Genomic DNA, 14,087 nt, shown 5'->3' on the forward strand with positions numbered 1-14,087 from the left:
GTTAGAATTTGAATCTTATCATTCTAGTTGTATGGCTTGCACTGTTAGCCACTAAGTCATACTGTCCAAATAGTAGTGCTTAATATTTGAATGAAGCAATGGAAACTTTCCTGTATAGTCCTGAAGCAGCATTTGAGAAAAACTGTACAGACTATACTGCCTAAGCATATATATATTTAAACCTTGTCTTTTTCGAGTTCTTGCATCTTTTAACCCAAATGAGATGGCTTACTTTTGCACAAAGTTGTAGAATAATTTGTAATTTAAAGATTAACCTCTTTTTAAAAATACATTGAATTAGAAGAATTTTTATTTTTTAAGTTTTCAAATGGATAGATTTTGGCTGGATGGTAGGATCTAGCCTTCTGTCCTTTATTTCTACTTTTGTGGCATGGTAACCAGAGAGTATGGTTTACATGATTTCTATTTCTTTGGAAATTTCTGTGTGGTTAAATTTTATCAGTGTGTTATTTAAAAAAAGTCTTTTTTTATTGTTATATAGAGCTCTCATGTATTTGATCTGTGGTCTTCAAATTTTTTCTTTCCATATCCCTAAAATAATTTTGAAAAACTATGGCATTTTCAAATTGTCATCTGATATTTTTGTCTCAAAGGAAAACTATTAATAGCATTTATGTATTGCATATATGCTTTAATACAGTTTCTTCAGAATCTTCACAGTGTAGATTTAATTCAGTGTACTTAAAGAAAATGTTTGCCATGTAATATATTTAACAAAGCCATTCTTTTTTTTTTTTTAAGATTTTATTTATTTATTTATTTCTCTCCCCTCCCCTCCCCTCCCACCCCACCCCACCCCACCCCATCCCATCCCGCCCCGCCCCGCCCGGCCTGGCCTCGGGTTTTCTGTTCTCTGTGTCTGTTCCTGTGTCGTCGGCTTTGTCCGAACAAAGCCATTCTTAACAGCTAAATCAAAGTGACCCTTTATTAGTAAAAATCTAGTTTCATTTTTAAAATTTCAAGTAAATGTATTCATACATGCCACTGTGTAAAACCTTCTCACTTCTGTATTTTAATTCTTAGACTGGGAAGCTGGGAGAGAGGAGTTAGAGAAAAAGAGGTATGGGAAGGAAGAAGATGTGGGAGGAATCCTGCTTTGAGTTGTTTTTCTATTAACTAAGACTCTGTACTCCTCACTGTTCCTTATTCCTTGCTTTTACTGCCATGGCATTCTCTCTAAGAACTCTATTCTCAAACTTCCTTTTACTTGATTCCCCAGAAATTTTTACATGTAAGAGCAATGCATAATACCAAGATTTTGGTGACAGTCTCCTAGGTCCTTGGGATATGCAGTTAACAAAACAGACACAGATTTATGCTCTTGAAATTTTAGTTCTAGAGGAGGAATGCACAAACAATAACCATAATGAATAAGTACAGTACATAGTGTATTAGAAGGTGATGAATGTTATGGGGAGGGAGGGTTAGGCTCTTGTACATGAATTTGACAATGCTGGCATTATGGGGAAGGAGAAGGGATGTGAGATGTAGCTTTAAATAGGGTGGTCCAGATAGACATCATTTATAACAGTTTGTTTGAGCAGAGACTTGAGGGATTTTGCCATAAGAATATTTGAAAGAAAAGAGCATTCTAGCTGGGGAATAGTTCATGCTAAGGCCTTAATGTGGAAATGAACATGATCAGGAATAATGAGAAAGCCAGTGTAGTCAGAGCAGAGTGAGTTGGAGAGGAGTATGATAGGTCAATAAAAGTTACTGGGATGGATCTATGTAGGACCTTAGACTGTTGTAAGGATATTGTTTTTTTTTTTTTTCTTTGAGAGGAACAGGGAGCCATTGCAGGGATTTGAGGGACATTATCTCTCTTGGGTTTTAAAAGATCACTCTGGTTACTGTCTTGAAAATAGGCAGTAGGGGGTAAGGGAAGATGTAGTAATACCAGATTAGGAAACTATTAAAGTAATACAGGGGAGAGATAATAAGGGACTTGGATGTAGCAGTGGCAGTGTTGGGAAGTAATTGGATGCTGGATGTATTTTGAAGATAGTGGCAATAGGATTTCCTGATGGTTTGGGTATAGGGTGTGAGGAAAAGAAAAGAATGAAGACTGCTCCAAGTTTATTGGCCTGAACAGCTAGCTGATGGAGATGGGGAGGGCTGCAGATTTGTGTTTTTTGGACCCTTTCTTTGTAAAAGGGAAGAGGGGTGATCTTCAAAGGGAGCCAGAGAAGGAGAACAATAATATTGCAAATGCATTCTTATACAGATTAGTTTAGGGGAAAAGTACATATGGAAGTTGAAGATCTGGAAATTGATTGTCATATCATATATCATATCATGGGTATATATGCCCCAGTATGAAGACCACTGTATTAGATCAACCTTATTAATTATGTTATTAAAAGCCCCTGTATCCTTATCTATACTTTAATCTCCTTGGTCTTTGGGGGATGCATTAAAGCTCCTTTCAAAACAAATCCGAATGTCTTTTCTTAGTATATGAAGTTTTCACGTGCATATTTACTGACTGCTGATGTGTTTGTACTCCTTTCTGACCTCTTATTTTTGTTTTCTCTTTGTGTTTGTACTCCATTCTGACCTCTTATTTTTGTTTTTTCTTTGTTATTTTTATTATTAAAAGACTTTTTAAAAATCACTGTCTATTAATCTATTTCTATGTTGAAATCTTTCTGAGATACTGGTTTCTAGATTTTTTAATAACCACTTACTTATTTTATAGGAATCATTTTTGAACACTTATCAACTATTATTTTGATTTAGATAAACATTTTAGTGGTTTAATTGCTCACTAATGTTTCTTGAATCCTAGGTTTTCCTTTTTCATGTATTTCTCAATATGGCTGAATATCTCCATGAACAATTCTCTCATTGGTGGATGGTAAACTTTTTGAATCCTAACTTATCCAAAGATGTGTATATTTTGTTCTTATGCTTGAACATTAGTTTGGCTAGTTATGGAATTCTAGGTGGAAAAGTATTTTCACATTCTTGCCATAATATTGGCAGAAATTGCAAATATGTGGGAAAACAGGCATTCTTAGATATTGGGGATAGATATGCAATTTGCTACAAACTTGGGGAAATGATTTGGAAATATGTATTAAACTAAAAAATACACATACAACTTTAAAGAGTCTACATCATAGAAATAAAAACTAAACTATAAAGCTATCTAAAGATATTTATTATAGTATGTGTAGAGTATATCCCATTTCTGTAAAGGTAGACACAAAACATACATGTGTGTGTATGTGTGTGTTTGTATGAATAAGATAATTGAGGTAGAAGGATACACCAGGCTATTAAAATAGGTTACTGGAGTGGGACAGAATGAAGGTAGAGGAGATTGCAACAAATATATTCTACTTTAGTAATTATTTGAGACAACTTTAATTTTTAAAAAATCATTTTCCCTCAAAATTCTGAAGACGCTATTGGTGATAAATTGTATATATTCTTGTTCCTTTGTAGGTGGTTGGGTTTGTTTGCTTTGCTTTCTGAGAATGAGAATTTTTGCTTTTATTTTTAGAGTTCTGAAATTTGTCTGCTGGAATGTCTTTCGTGTTGCTCAGCACTCAGTGAGAGCCCTTTTAATCTGAAAATTTCCTTTCTTGAGCTCTGAATTTTTTTTTATTGTATCTTTTATTCCACAGTCCCTATTGTTGTCTTCTATAATTTCTACATGATATATGTAATTTCTGGATATAGACTTCATACCTCTTAATTTCTACCACCTCTCTACACCCTTTTTAAAAGATCTTCATTCTGGAAAATACCTCAGTTCATCATATATATCCATTCTGCCCTTCAGCCCACCTTTTGAATCTTTTATTTTATTTAAAAAAAGTTTTATTACCCCTACCCACACCCCAAGATGGCTGCCTCATCTGTCTGCTCATTGTTTTCCTCAGGAGGCAATGGGAATCAAACCCAGGACCTCCTATTTGGGAGGTGAGTGCCCAACCACTTGAGCCACTTCTGCTCTTGGCTTATTGAAGCTCGTCTTCTTTAGGAAGCCTGGGGAACCAAATCTGGGACCTTCCTTGTAGGAAATGGGTGCCCAATTGCCTGAGCCACATCCACTCCTCCACCACTTATTAAATCTTTTGTTTTGTTTTCTTAGTAACTTTTCATTTCAAATTTGTCACTCATTCTCCCAAGGAGACTATGCTACTTTATTTAAAATACAATAATAGTTTATAGAACTGATATTTAAGTATAAAGTATATTTATTTCTGTTTTGTTCTTTTAGTGATTAACTTTATAATTTCTAACAAATATTTAAATTTATATATTTCTGTCACTGTTAACTAATTAGTATCCATAACCTCATTTTATATTATCTTTATATAACCTCATTGATATAAGGAAACTACTCTTAGCATACTCGTTTCAATAATTTCCAGATTCCGTCACATGCTTATCCTGTTTGGAAATCTTTTTTTTGCGATAGTAAGTGGCAGTTTGAGATTATTTTATGAATCCCAAAAAGAGGAAGATTGTGTTTGTAAATTAATCTATTCCTCTGGGTGTGATACCCTTTGATTGCATTGAATTCACTTGAGGGACCCTTGATAAAATTACTTGATAGAATTGCTTTAGGGCTTTTGGTTGTACTACATCAGTGAGATGTGACTCCTGCCACCCCCCACCCCCACCCCATATAAAAGGACTCACATGGACAGAGGAAAAAGGGAGTCTGCATATTTGGTTTTGCAATGTGAGAGAGAAGATTGGTTCAGCCAGGGGTTCTTAACCTTTTTCGTTCCATGGACCCCTTTGCCAGCCAATTGAAAATTACAGACCTCTTACTAAGTCCACACTGAACTGTATATTATTTAATAAATATATCATACCCACATCAACACATCCCCACAAAAGAATAATGTTTGTTTTTTTTTTTGAATTTTCAATTCAAGCTCACGGACCCCCTGAAATCTTTCCATGGACCCCTTGGGGGTCTGTGGACCCCTGATTAAGAACCCCTGGTTTTAAGCACAAAGCCCCCAAGAGGCTGGACCCACGGAGCAGCTCAAGAGGAGACCAACCCTGCTATGTGCCTGACAGCTTACAGCTGAACTTGGGAAGAGAGCGGAGCAGCTGAGACTGATAACAGGAGGCCCAGGAAGAGACAAGCCCTATGCCAGCTTGCATCTGAAATTGGGAAGAAAGCGGAGCAGCTGAGTCTGAAAGAGGAAGCCTAGAGGGGAAGGCAGAGATCAGGCAGAGATCAGGCAGAGATCACCCAACATCTTGCTTCAACATGTAGCAGCTGACTTTTGTGAGAAAGCACCTCTTATGGTGCCTCGAGTTGGACTTTTCACAGCCTTGGAACTGTAAGCTTTTATCTCAAATAAATATGCTTTATAAAAGCCAACACATTTCTGGTATTTTGCATTGGCAGCCCCTTGGCAAACTAAACAGTAAGTGAGTGGTAAACTTAGAGACTTTGTGTGCCTCTGTATCTGAATATTACTTAATTTGTATAGAATCCTAGGGTCAAAATATTTTACACCCCAAAGTTTGAAGTTACTGCTACATTTTCTTAACACTAAGTCTTGACAATGAGAAGTCTCATGCTACTCTGATTCATATACTGTTGTATAAAACTGTTTTTAGTGTGTTGTTTTATTTGTGATTGACATTTCCATTCTTTCAAGGAACCTATAGTTCTGTCTGTTCTAGTTTGTGGTTTTATCTGCACTGGTATGTCTCACTGTTATAGTCCATCTGCTCTCATTTCATTGAGATTTTATGAAAAGATAAATTCATGGTCTTGATATGAATCTTACTAAAAAAACTAGTAAAGAACCAGAAACCTTTAATAATAAATCCTGAGGATCCGCTTCATGACCTTTTTACTATTGGGCCAAGTCCTATAGTTCCCCTTTTATTTTTTATTAAATAAAAAACCCTGTTCTGTCCCTACGAGAGTGTCATTAATTGTTCTAGCCCAAGCATTTCTTGAGATATGTTATTTCCTCTGCCTCTATGGTTTCTATTCTTACATTCAGGGTATAAGGTTCCCAGGTATCCTCTCCCAGAATAAATCATTCATCGTATTCCTAGAGAGCTATGAGAGTCTGGCTGTAGCTCTGAGACTTTATTTTCCCAGGTAGATTTTAGACAGTGCACAAATCCAGCATTATTACAAAAAGAAACAACTTAATGGCAAGGGTTACAGAAAACTAACAATGAATAATTACTAAATACCAGGCACAGTGCTAAGTTGTATGTACATTGTCTTATTTAATCCTCAAAAGCCTGTGAGTGGCGTTCATCCCTGTTTTACAGATGAAGTCACTGAAGTTTAGGGAAGGTGGAATAACTGCCTTAAGCTATTATAGAAGTTGTGGAGCTATTTTTCAAACCCAGGTCTGTCTGCCTCCAAATATTGGTTCTTTTTGCACTGCACTATAAAATTTAGCTGCAGTCTCTCTCTCTCCTGTGAGGCTTTTGTGGCCATAGTATTCTGTCTGCTCTGAACTATATCTGTTATATAGTTCAGAGCAGATAGATACATGTATATATTGCTTTTTATTGATAGTTCTTTACATGTATGTGTATTGACTAGTCTTCCCCAGTTAGATAGCAGTACAATATAAGAAAAACTAGCACAAATACATTTGTATTGGTTGATCTGTGTTAGGAATAATTATGACTTTTAATGAAATGATCTCCATTTTAAATATGCTTTAGGCACCTTTTACAAAACAACAATGTACTATTGATAACCCTTTGGTTTCATGGATTACATAAATTGGAAATCATGCATTTTGTAAGTCTCTTGTGGGTTGAAAGTTGCTGCTCTTGACTGTGCCCACTTTCTATATGTGAATAAATCTGAAGGAAACTATTTTAAATCATAAGTGTTTGAATAGGGCTATGCATTTGATTATTAATAAGCATTTGCATTTTTAAAATATTATATGAATGTCTATGTTCTTGTAAATGAAACTTCAAAATTGAAAATGTAGTAAGTAAAAACTTGTTAACATCTCAAATTTTGAGTCAGGACAAGCAGCAGTGGTTGGTTATTTGCCAGTAGTGTGGGAGAAATACATACTAATATACTTTGTCTGAAGGAAAGCAAATTTCTCCTGTTTAAATTTTTACCATACTAAATGAAGATAATTGTAATGATTACTTTGGAATATTTTTCTTAGAAGATAATTGGGATTTGGGTTTGTTTTGTTTTTGTTTTTGGCTTTTCTTTGCTAGTTTTCAGAAAAACGAAAAAGGCAAGTTGATTAAATGATGTTAACTTCGCTAAGAAAGCTCACATTTAATAAAAATATTTTTTAGAAAGTAAAACAGTCTTATTTCATTTTTCCATGTCTCAAAGAAAGATTGCTTTCTCATCTGAATAGGTATAAATCTGAATTTACATACTAGCGTCTGAATGTATATGTACAAATGAATGGTTAAGTACTGAGATTATTATACAATTATAGAAATAACTTTTTTACAGTCTGAATCACCCTCCCCTTCAATAAAATGAAACTTTAAATTAGCAAAATGATTTATTCTTGGTGTTCTTGATAATGTTTATCAGGAATGTTTATTCTTGATAATATTAAATTGTAATTCCATTAAACTATAACAATTTTATATTTTCTGAATATGATTAATGATATATGAATAAGCAAATGAATCGATGGAACTTTTATAATAGTCTTATTTTAACTATTACAAACTATGCAGATTAAAAAAAAAAAAACCAAATGGTTGAACCTGAATTTTGAATTTGAAAGAGTTAGCAAAATTGTTGGAATGTTAGAAGGACATTAACATAACATTTGTTATTTCCAGGCACTGTTTTCCCTGTTGGTACCTGTTCTCTTGCCTTTTCCCAAAAATAAAATAGTTTAATCTATAGTGACAGTCTACTAAGGCACAAATAATCTCTTCAGCTGTCATAGAGAATTCCTTCAAAACCTTAATATTTGCATTTGCAATCATTGCACTAAACTTTGAGGTGCATACTCTTAAGAGACGTGATCCTGTGGAATCATACATGTTTGGGCAGAAATTTCATCAGCTGTACTTTGAACAAGCTTAGCATTTAGGTTATTGAACAAACTCCTAGCCTTTTCTGAGTGAACTTCAGACAAACTGATATCTGATATTGATGCCGATTCTGCACTCAAAAAGTACTACTGTTGACGGTGCCTCCTTTCTATATATGAATATTATATGAATGTCTGTATTCTTGTAAATGAAAGTGTATTCCAAAATCCTCCCTTTGTTGCATTTTGTTATCTCTTTGATTATTGTCAAGTGTATTGGCACAGTGGTTTTTTAATGGTGAAACTCTCTTTGCCCTTCAGAATTGTTTAGACTCTGAAGCATAGCCATATGCATATGTAATACTTACCTTTCCCTTTAAGTATTTTCTATATTTTCACTTCTGTTTTCACTTCTAATATAATTACACTCTTTGCCTTCCTAGGACATTTAATACTTTCACTTCTTTTGCACTTACTGGACATGATCAGTTAATAGTCTTAAAATATCTCAAACCTGAGCACAAATACAGCATATCCATCATAGATTACAAAACATTGAAAGGTCCAAGGTAAAATGACGGCTTATGGCAGTTAATACTGTTGATGGAGGGAAAAGTTGACGTATTAGTTCTGGAAGTTTTTAAGTTTAATATTTGAATGGATACATTTGGCAGTGAGCTGACTTGTATTCATTACGTAATTGTGGTCAAAAGTTTAATTAGTTTGAAAAAACAAAGAAGTTAGCACTTTTTTTTTTTTAAATCCATCTCCTCCCCCTCCCCACCTGGTTGTCTGCTCTCTGTGTCTATCTGCTATGTGTTCTGTGTCTGCTTGTCTTCTCTTGTAGGCAGCACCAGGAACCTTCCAGAATGGGAGAGAGGTGCTCAATCTCTTGCACCACCTCAGCTCCCCGGTCTGCTGCATCTCTTATTGTCTGTCCTTTTTGTCTCTTTTCATTGCGTCATCTTGCTGCATCGGCTCTCCATGTGGGCCAGCACTCCTGTGCAGACCAGCTTGCCTTCACTAGGAGGCCCAGAGAATCAAATCCTGGACTTCCTATATGGTAGACAGGAGCATAGTTGCTTGAACCATATCTGCTTCCCTTATTACTCATTTTAATTTAAAAAAAAAAAAAAAGCTTTGTTGTTTGAGCCATATTTTGTTGTCTGTTATTTATCCTGTGAAAGCTGAAATACCATCACTTATTTTTTTCTATGTGAAAGCATAAACAACAAGCACTGAGTACCATGCTGAATATGACGTACAACTCTCCTTTGGTTGATTATTAGGTTGTCATTGCAGAGCCATATGCTGCTGGCAGTATAACACTGTGCCCAGTGTATTTTTTTTTTTTATTTATAATTTACTAAGTTTTGTAGACATTCAAACTCAGTGACAATTTTTAAAATTTCATATTGCCAATATAAATAACATCCTTGTAATACTGTAGAGTTCTCATGATTCTGGTAGCTCTATGGCCTCATTCAGTGTGTTAATTATTCAGTGCCATATTTTCATTGTTCAAGATCAGTGTATCAACATATTAAAGTTAACCAAAGGATAACTTCAGGTTATTTTTATTTTTAGAGAATGTTTTTTAAAAGTCTAGTAATATAGTTCTAACCCTCATTTTTAGCTCGTTATTTCTTTCTACATATATAGAAGTAAATGTTAAACATCCATAGCACATATTAGAAGGAACCTTGGAAATCGTCTTAGTCTTCTCCAACCCCATATTCTCTTCTACAGTGTTCCTGACAAATGGTCACTCTAATTTGTTGTACGTTCGCAGGTCACTGTTGGAAAGGACAAAGCTTTGCAGTATTGAATGGTTCCTGTTTTTAGTTTTTTGTACTTAAGTCAAAATCCACTTCTTTATGAATTAAACATATTGTGTGTTCTGCCTTCTATACACCAAAGCTTTAAACATTAGAAGATTTTTAGATGCATGTGCTAATTGTTAGGCAATAAACAGAACCAAATTTCCTCTTCATTTCGGAGTCATTCTCATACTGGATCTCTTATGAATGTTCTTCATTGTTTTTAGTGTTTCCTTTTTGTAGCATCCAGAGTAGGATTCTTTATTCCTAGGATGATATGATTATATAGTGTGCTCTGTCTTTACCTGCAATGTAGACTGGGTGAGATTTAGTTTGTACATTGTGTATAGACTATATATAGGCCTAAATACTGCAGTAATTTTGGAGGTAGTATTTCAGTTAATTAAGATTTGTTTTGCAATAATGACAGTTGTGGATGGCTTTCACTTCTTAACCCAATCTCATGTATTTCTAACTAAAGTTGTCATGTGTTCTTAAGGAAAATTTAAATGAACGTGGTTTTGTGACAAGCTGACAGGTCTTAACTGTAACTCACCTAGTGTGCAACATTATTTATAGCTGTGTAATATAGTTATTAATGAACTGATGTGGAATGAGGGCAAATCGTACTATATTTTGTGTATAAAAATATATAATATGATAAAAATTGGCATTATGTAAGAAGTACCCACAAAATGTTAACCTACTTGTAATAAATACAATTAATAATGTACATAAAAGAATGCAATTAAGCTAATTTTCTATCAAAAAAGAATTATTCATGAACAGAAAGTGGACAGCATAGATTTGATGACAGGAAGGTTGTATCTAATCTGAATTACTGAGTGACCTAGGAAGCTTGCTCAGAGGGATTACAGAATAATTATGTTAATATGCAATTATCACCTCATTTCTTCTGTAGTAACCTCAAGATGTAGTGTAGTGAGGGTGTTATAGCAAGTGCTGATAGTTTGCAAAAATACTGATGTTTGAGATTTCTGAGACAATAAGTGTAGCTTGAGGCATATAAGTGATGATCTGTCATCTTGAAGACAGATCTGACCTTTGTACATTTTTTAATGCTAACAGTATATAACTACAGGCAGTAATAGCTGTAGAACTCATTATGATTTTCTAGAAACTGAAATATGTTTTATGTAGATTTAAAATTCCATTTGCAGCTTTTTATAGCATGTGTGAATCTTTTTAAGTACATTTTAATTCAGTTATAGGAAAAACCCTATGGTTATATATATGATTACATGGGGGAAGACATCGTAATGATAGCCAAACCTCTTATAAAAAGATACTAATTGATACAGCAAATTCATCGATATTTAGAGGGTCCAAACAACATAACTTCAGTTTATTTTAATTTTAGCCTCCCTGTTTTAAACTTAGTGAGTAATATCTATCTCAAATATGTTCCATACTTTTTTATATTAACATAGCTGGTATTGATGGCTCTATTATTAGTATTTGACTGTAAGACTATAAGGGTAGTTGAAACTTCGGTACAACGAAAAATTAGCTTATAAAGTCAAATGCTTTCTTGTCTAGATATCACATAAGTATCTGTGAGTGTATGGAAATAATGTTTGATGTAAAAATTACTAGAGCCACGATTCAGTGCAGCAGATTTTAATTATGATGCCCTGCATTGTGTCTCAGTGCAACAGTTGAGTCTTAAATAGTAAGAAAAAAAATATTTTGAACATTTGATACTTAAAATATTTTATTCCGATTGTTAAGTGGAAAACTCTTAATTGTTCCTAAATTATTAGCTTATAAGTGAATTTCTTATACCATATTTAATTGATGCAGTAGAACTTTAATGTGCCAAAAAAGTCTTCCCACTTACCTGAAAAAGGGTAATTTTTTTATTCTTGAAGAGAGGTAATTATTAATGTAGGACAATAATAAAGGAAATAGGGAAAGCCCTATTTTATTAGAAGGTGTGAAAATGTTAAACACTTCATTTTATATATATATATTTTTTGCTAGACATGTTTTGTAGATGAAAGATCTGTGATGCACATAGATGGTTTTCTGTGTGTTTGAGGTACACCATTTGGTATCTTCAGAATAAGAACTTATGAAAAGCTTTTATAAAGCCATTCTGATAATGAGGATGCAGTCTTCAAGCCGACATGATATTCTCATAGTTTGTCACCCTGCTGTTCAGGGGGTACCAATGAAATTGCTTTAAATGGGAAGCGTCTGTTCCATCTCTGAACCTCTAACACCAGAACAGATGGATGGAACATGGAACATGGAAGGTTTTACCTCTGAGGTGGTAACAGTGAAGCCACTCATTAACACTGAATTTACCACTTCGTTAGCAATGTTGCTTCCTGTTGAGAAAAGCTAATATAGGCTTTCAAATTGACTGAGCATATATTTGTCTACCTCTGTGATTATAATAAGCAGGAATAGAAAGTAACTGTCTTTCAGGCTTAAACATTTTCTTAAAAAACTTCCATTTCAGATTTATGAAATTGTTGCTTTTAAGGCATTTTACTTTTTCTTCCTAATTTAATAAGAAATGTCAGGCATAGGTAATAGTAAAGCATCAAGGCTTGCTTTTCCTTTCTTTGACATTTGCACACTCCTTCCTAGCACATGTTTGTGCTGCGCATTTTTAACTTCTGTGTATGTGATATAGAGATTCCTGCTGGGTGCTGCATTAGCACCATTTTGGGGTGATATCCTTGAATATGATCTTATTAAAAGTCTATTTTTATTGCAGAAAATTTCCAATCTCAAAACAATTCTAAGACCTATAAGGGGTGGATGTGATTGTTGGTATAAATAATGATGCTAAAGAAAGATACTTGTAATATTTATTTGTAGTATAAAAAATATGTATCACATTGAAAGAATAATGTCATTTAAGTGCTTATTCTGATTTATGAAATGAAGAAAAGGTAATGAAAAATGGTTTTATTCTAGAATTAGATTTTTTTTTTACAAATTATGAGATTGATCACATAAAAGATAGTAGAAACAAAGGACTATTGACTATTGAAAGTGTTTTAATTTCTGAATATTGGATTATATGTTCATGCTATCCTAAAATAGTGTTATTTATTATGCAAATTTAAAATACTGTAAAGGCTTTATTCTTTATCTGAGAGCAGGAGCCTGATCTGTTGTTTACTGCTATATCCCTAATACATAGAGCAGTTCCTGGTACAGTTAGGACTCAGTAAATATTTGGAGAATTAATAAATTGTACTTACCACTATGTACAGAGGCAGAAGAAATGTGCAGCGTAATGGCAGTTCTTCAAATAGTTAATACCTCAGGTTGCCAAAAGCAGGTTCTTTAAATGGTTCATCATGGTTATTGGATATTGAGAACCTTGCTATAATTACTCAATCACAAAATCAGAACCATGATGGAATATGTTTTTTGAGTGGGTATCCAGATTGCATAGGAAGAAAACTATTTTCTTATACTTAAGGAACTTTGATTTTGATCTTGTTATTATGTTTTTATTCAGTCAACATTCATTTTGTTCTTTATTCAATAAATATTTCCTGAGTACCCACATCGAGAGCTATAGTAGGTTCTAAAGATATGAAGGTGACTAGGTCACAGTTACTGCCCTTGAAGAGCTTACATTCTTCCAAGGAGACAGGCAAATTCAGTACAATTGGGCTGTTTCTAAAGCAGGATAAGAAAAGGGTACATGGGAACTCTTCATAGTAGGGGCAGTCATTAAAACCATGGTATGTGTGCTTTTCAAATTTTGGAAGTCTCTTTTCCTTTTAGACTATTCTATATTATAGTGATTAAATGTATTATCAAAAATGTTTGGAAAAATATATGCATTTTAAATAGATTAAGCTAAAAACAACCCATATTTATGATGTTTCATTGTAAAATTTTTATAGAATTTTCAGAATTCTTAAGTATCTTGAGCAAAGCATTCTTAAATTTTTAAAAATAAAAGTCACTATTTCGTATGTAAGCATTGATGCTGAAAACAGTGTTCAAAGGAATGGGTGTAGCTCAGTGTTTGAGTGCCTGCTTTGCAGGTTTGAGGTCCTGAGTTCAGTCCCCAGTACCTCCTAAAAAAAAAAAAGACGACACCGTTCATTCAAATAAGGCCTTTACCATATGGTGTTTGTTACTTCCCTCCAGGAATGAACTTTTAGGTAACAAAACTTTGCTGCAGAGTTCCACAGTTTTGACTATTCTGTAGTTATAGAGTGATTGCCCCTAGTAAATCTGCATCCATGAGGTAATT

At 34.0% G+C, this 14,087-nt stretch overlaps 1 protein-coding gene and 1 long non-coding RNA gene across 48 annotated transcripts in view; both read left to right on the plus strand.

Annotated features, from left to right (window-relative positions):
- Window positions 1-14,087, plus strand: part of ZNF644 (zinc finger protein 644) — a 116,755-nt gene that overhangs the window by 78,382 nt on the left and 24,286 nt on the right. The window lies entirely within an intron of this gene.
- LOC131279712 (uncharacterized) lies at window positions 2,813-7,317 on the plus strand. Its single transcript, XR_009187142.2, has 2 exons — window positions 2,813-3,954; window positions 4,923-7,317. It is a non-coding gene; the product is annotated as an uncharacterized lncRNA (long non-coding RNA).

The sequence above is a fragment of the Dasypus novemcinctus genome, chromosome 9 (assembly GCF_030445035.2).
Source record: "Dasypus novemcinctus isolate mDasNov1 chromosome 9, mDasNov1.1.hap2, whole genome shotgun sequence".
Lineage (NCBI taxonomy): Eukaryota > Metazoa > Chordata > Mammalia > Cingulata > Dasypodidae > Dasypus > Dasypus novemcinctus.